The sequence below is a fragment of the Megascapheus bottae genome, chromosome 15, assembly GCF_031878675.1.
Source record: "Megascapheus bottae isolate mThoBot1 chromosome 15, mThoBot2.hap1, whole genome shotgun sequence".
NCBI classification, from domain to species: domain Eukaryota; kingdom Metazoa; phylum Chordata; class Mammalia; order Rodentia; family Geomyidae; genus Megascapheus; species Megascapheus bottae.
This window is the reverse complement of record NC_143523.1, coordinates 56,754,443-56,760,347: the sequence shown is the minus strand read 5'-3', so window position 1 is coordinate 56,760,347 and position 5,905 is coordinate 56,754,443. Positions and strand designations below refer to the sequence as shown.

Below are 5,905 nucleotides of genomic sequence, written 5' to 3'. Positions count from 1 at the left end.
AAAGTGCCATTCAAAGAGAGACATGTAGTAGGTGATGGCTCATACCTGTCACCCTAGCTATCGGGAAGCTGAGAGCTGACTACTGTAGTGTGAAGTCAGATCAGGAAGAAATGTAAGACTTATCTCCAATTAGCCAGACAAAAATCTACAAGTACAAATATGGCTTAGGATACTGGGTACCTTGAGCAAAAAAGCTAAGGTAGATGGGGCTGGGACTTTGGCCTAGTGGTTGAGTGCTTGCCTAGCATGCACAAAGACTGGGGTTCGATTCCTGGGTACCACATACATAGAAAAAAGCCAGAAGTGGTGCTGAGGCTCAAGTGGTAGAGCTCTAGCCTTGAGAAAGTCCAAGGACAGTGCTCAGGCCCTGAGCTCAAGCCCAGGACTGGCAAAAAAAAAAAAGCTAAGGTAGATCCCAAGGCCCTGAGTTCAAGCCCCCGTATTGATACAAAGAGAGAATGAGCAAACAAGAAAAAGAAAGAAAAGAAAGAAAGATAGAAAGAAAGAAAGAAGAGGGGAGAGAGAAAGGAAGGAAAGAAAGAGAGAGAAAGGGCTTAATATAAACTACACCATAACCAAATGATGGAATAACATTCCATAATAGAAGAGACACATACTAATAGACACATTTACACGACATGAAAGTACAAAATACAGCTTTGTACTTGTGTAAAAAAAGTAAACATCCTATCCTTCTCCACAAAACCCCCAAACCAAATTGCTATATTATCTGTATAACAAGGCACATAGAACCCAGTCATTGATGGCTCAGACCTGTAATCCTAACTACTCAGGAGGCTGAGAGTTGAGGATCACAGTTCAAATTCAGCCTGGGCAGGCCAGTCCATGAGACTCTTATCTCCAATTAGCCACCAAAAATCCAAGAGTGGAGCTATGGTTCAAGTGGCACAATAGCCTTGAGGGGAAAAAGCTCAGGAGAGTGCCCAATACCTGAGTTCAAGGCCCCATACCAGCACACACACACACACACACACACACGCACGCACGCACGCACGCACGCACGCACGCACGCACGCACGCACGCACATAGAGTATCTGAAAATCATCAGTCCTAAATGAGAAGAACACTGGTGTCAGAAGAGGAGAAAGATGAGGGGTTAGGGAGTGCTGAGGGAGATTGAATTACCTAAAAATGGCCACACTGAATCCATCCTACCTTCCCTTTGACAGTGTCATGGGACTGATTTCTCATTGTGAAGCTGGGATTTTGGAATACAGAGAAGGGTGGCTTTGTGACTGGCAATACTACATCATAAAAGATGATGTGTCTTCTTCCTGTTTCTCTCCACTCTCCTCTGAGGTCATCGCCATGTTGGAAGGCAGCCAAGAGGGATTCTAGCTAACAGCTCTGGTGATCTCAGTCAACCCCCAGATGTTTCAGTTATTGACCAATTCAACATTTTTTGTTTTGGTTCTGAAGGTCTGTAACAAGTATCATTTTAATGTTTTTATTGTTATTATAAAGATGATATACAGAGCAGTTACCGTTACATCAGTCAGGTAAAGAGTATTTGGACAATGTCACCCCTCCCTCGCTCTCTCCCAGTTTTTCCCTCTCCTTCCCATCCACAAGATGTATAATTCATTTTCAACATAATGTCTAGTAAGTATCACGGCTGCATTTGTTCACCCTTTGTCCCTCCATTTCTGAACCATGATGTTTGAAAGTATTTGTAGGTGATTTTTTCTTTCTTTTTTTTTTTTTAAGTCAGTTATGGGGCTTGAACTCTGCGCCTGGGCCTTGTCCCTGAGCTCTTCAGCTCAAGGCTAGCACTCTACCACTTGAGCCAAAACGCCATTTCCAGTTTTCTGGTGGTTAATTGGAGATAAGACTCTCATGGACTTGAGAGTCTGGGCTGGCTTTGAACCTTGATCCTCAGATCTCAGGCTCCTGAGTAGCTAGGATTACAGGTGTGAACCACTGGCACCTGCTAAAACGTATTTTTATGTGCTAAGGTTTGGGGACCGTTTGTTACATAGCCATAGTGGGAGTTGGTATCCCCTGCAAATATTTAATATGTACTAATGAGTTCCTTTGTTGACCATTATCTATGTGCATCTCTTTGGCCCACACAAAGAATTCAGAGCCAAGTGAACATTAAGTCTTTTTCAGGACAATTTGAGAGACTGGCTCTCAGCTAGATCACAAACCTACATCCTAAGTATTGGCTTTTGCTCTAAGTAACCATCTGAAAAACCAGAAGTGACACTGTGGCTCCAAGTAGTAGAGCGGTAGTCTTGAGCTGAAGAGCTTAGGGACAGTGCTCAGGTCGACAGTTCAAGCCCCCTAACTGACCAAAAAATCAATCAATCCATCCATCAATTGGCTTTCACCGTACAGTTTCTGAACTAAATAATGTTTATTATTGTTGTGCTAGTCTTGGGGCTTGAACTCAGGCCTTCGAATTCTTGTTCTGTTTTTGTTTATGCCTGGCCCTCTACCCACTTGAGCCACACCACTACTTCCAGTATTTTGCTGGTTAACTGGAGATAGGAGTTTCTAAGATTCAACTGCCTAGACTGGCTTGGAATCAGGAGTCTTCAAATCTCAGACTCCTGAGTAGCCAGGGTGACTGGTGTGAGCCACCAGTGCCTGTTTTTTTTTTTTTTTTTTGCTGTTGTTATTTTGACAGTCCTTGGGCTTGAACTTAGGGCCTGAACACTGCCCTTGGGCTTTCCTCAAAGCTAGCACTCTACCACTTGAACCACAGCACCACTTCTGGCTTTTTCTGTGTGTATGGAACCGAGGAATTGAACTCAGCCCTTTGTGCATGCTAGGCAAGCACTCTACCACTAGGCAAACTCCAGGGCCCCAGTGCCTGGTTTAATACCACATTTTCTAAAGTTCTTTGAGTCATTTTTTTTTTCAATTGTGCTCAGAATTGAAGCATGTACTTTCCATTTCTCTTCATTATCCCACCTTGGGGGTGTTGAAAATCCTCTCTATAGCTAAGGAGAAGGGCTCAGAGGGGTAAATGAAGGCACTGGAGGTGCTGAAGCTCCTGGGAACCCCACAAATGCCTGTGTTGCCCTTCCCCCTCAATCCACCCTGGGTTGCTTCTATTGCACGGAAGCAACAGTCCCAGCCATTCTCTTACTCTATGAAAATATTTAGCCAAGACCACCCACATCCCCCCCACCCCCCGCCCCAGCTCCTGCCATTGTCCAGATGGTTCTCTGGATCTTGCCAAAACATTCCTTGCTTCACTGCTGCAGCCAGCTGGGGTGGCGTGCAAACACCCCCAAAGGACAGCACGGTCCTTTTCTTGAAGCTCCATGTGACTTGGCTAGCTCACAACATGTATTACATGCAAACCCCAAACCTCATCCAGAGAAGCCTTGGAGTCCAGGCTTTTTCTTCCAATGCTGGCTCTTCCCAGGCTGTTCTCAGCAGAGAAGAAGGCAGGAAGCAGAGCAGCCGCCTGAGCGGCAGGAAATGAGAGTCACTCCCCAGCTCATTTGCTGTCCTTTGCTTCTAACCTCAGAGATTGGCTTTTGCTTTAAGCCAGGCTACCTGGACAACCAAATTATTCACCCCAACACTGTTGGGAGTCCAGAAATAGCCTGTCCACTTGGCCAAGGAGCTAGAAGTGGTACGTGGGCTATGATTGTGGGATTTTTGTGGCTGAGTCACACTATAAAGATGTCTTAAATGGGGAAGCCTCTCTCTCTCTCTCTCTCTCTCTCTCTCTCTCTCTCTCTCTCTCTCTCTCTCTCTCTCTCTCTCTCTCCCTCCCTCTCTCTCTCCCTCCATCCCTCCTTTTTATATACCAGTACTAGGGCTAGAATTCAGGGCCTGGCCACTGTCCCTTAGCATTTTGCACCCAGCTGGTGCTCTATGACTTGAGTCACAGCTCCATTCCCAGCATTTTGATAGTTTATTGGCTATAAGAGTGTTACAGACTTTCCTGTATGGAGGCTTTGAATGATGACCTTCAGATTTCAGCTTCCTGAATAGGAAGGATTACAGGTGTGAGCCACAAATACCCAGTTCATGCTTCTTCTCTTCACACTGAAAGTAGAACCCCAACCCTTCCGGCAGCGACTCCAGGCTGTGGCTCCCCAAAATGTTTCTGCGTTCATGCTCACACCCAAAGGAGGGAGAGGAATGGGTGTTGGCTCATTCAGATGAATCAGATTTGGTAACTCAGGGGCAACTGAAATAGAGGAGAGAGGGGTTCTTACAGTGCAGGAATTAAGGGTAACTTTATTGTGGTGCTAGGTCTGCATAGAAAGTCCTGAAAGTGATGGAACAAGTTGAGGATTAGCATCGAGAGGTATTATCTCTTTTTGAGGTCTTTTTCTGTTGTTTCTTGTAACTCTTGAAAAAGAAGTAAGTCAGTAGACCACAGAAGGAAAACCTCAGCCACAGAGAAACGTGGAAATAACAAGCAAATGTGGATGGCAGTTTTGATTTGGTTTTGCTTTGGATTTAATCACAGGCCATTCCTCCCCCCCGCCCCTGGGGTTTCTTGGCGCTGTCTAGGGTTTGGCCCTCACGCTGGGACACCCACACAGCTGCCCCAGTTTTCTCTGTTGTCAGGGAGCAGGAAGGGGCTGTGGCCTTTGGATTGAGCCGATTGCACATGCCATGTAGGGCAGAGCCCGCCTCCATGCGGCTTAGCACTGGCTAGCTCAGAACGTAATGTTGAATGGGATTCCTGCATGCTCAGCACATCTCCTCCAAGCACATGCTTCCTTGGAAGAGGAATCTAAGCAAGGCCCCAGCACATTCACCCTCATGACCCTGCTTCAGCCTCCCAGCAGCCCTCTGTGTGTTCTTCGAGAGCCTTCCAGAAAGTTCTGGGAAAAAAGGTTGTGTCTTCCCTCTGTGTATCCAACATGGGCTGGCCATAGACTGCCTGGACAATTTCCAAGGTTGCAGATGCTAAGTTGTATTGAGTGACTCTTCTGTCAACATGGCCTAAGGCTCTCACTAGGCAAGTAAAATACAGGACCCCTCAAACTGACAATAAGTTACCTCAATTTCCAAGTCATTGAGCACCGCCCCCCCCCCCCCAGTGCAGCCTTTAACTTACATACAAGGTGTGTGGACAGTTTATTGCTGGGAAACAATACATACATTTATAGATTATCCCTAAGTCCTAATTAGATTGTTTGGGTATTAGTATTAGTGTGTATGTGGGGGGGTGTACACTTTACCTGGGGCTTGGACTCAGGGTCTCAGCACTGTTTCTGAGCTTTTGTGCTCTACTACTTGAGTAACAACTCCACTTCCAGCTTTTTTTTTGTAGTTAATTGGAGATAAGAGTCTTATAAATTTTTCTGTCTGGGCTGGCTTTGAACTATGATCCTTAGATCTCAGCCTCCTGAGTAGCTAGAATTACAGGGGTGAACTACTAGTACCTGACTGCTTATTCTTTTAATTCCCTTACTTTTGCATCATTTTTGTTGTTCACTATATTTTGTGTGTCACAGTCCTGGAGCTTGAACTCAGAGCCTGGGTGTGCTCCCTGAGATGCTTTGCTCATAGCTGGTGCTCCACAGCTCTACTTCTGAAATTTTTGGTGCTCACCTGGAGATAAGAGTCTCTTAGACTTTCCTGCCTCAGCTGGCTTCGAGCCATGATCCTCAGATAGCATCCTTCTGACTTGAATTACAGGTGTAAGCTACTGGCACCTGGCTAGGAATTTTTTTCTCTTTTATATGCACCTTCCACATAAAACTCCAGATACTCTGTGAAATTCATCTGTTTCCCGATAGGAAGCCAGGCGTGGAGTTTTGCACATGTGGTGTCATGTCAGCTTGTGAAATGATTTCAGATTTTGGAGCATTTTGGATCACAGGGTTGGTATGGAATGAGAGATAGTCAACCTGTATGAAAATGCTGTCACTTCCAGTGAGAAGACAGAAACAATTTCAA

At 45.6% G+C, this 5,905-nt stretch overlaps 1 protein-coding gene across 1 annotated transcript in view; it reads right to left on the bottom strand.

Annotated features, from left to right (window-relative positions):
- Positions 1-1,232, bottom strand: part of Fam170b (family with sequence similarity 170 member B) — a 6,956-nt gene extending 5,724 nt beyond the window's left edge. Inside the window, exon 1 of the mRNA XM_090346761.1 lies at positions 1,148-1,232. The gene's annotated coding sequence lies outside the window, so the exon portion shown is untranslated. The remainder of the gene's footprint in view (positions 1-1,147) is intronic.
- Between the last annotated feature and the right edge of the window lie 4,673 nt (positions 1,233-5,905).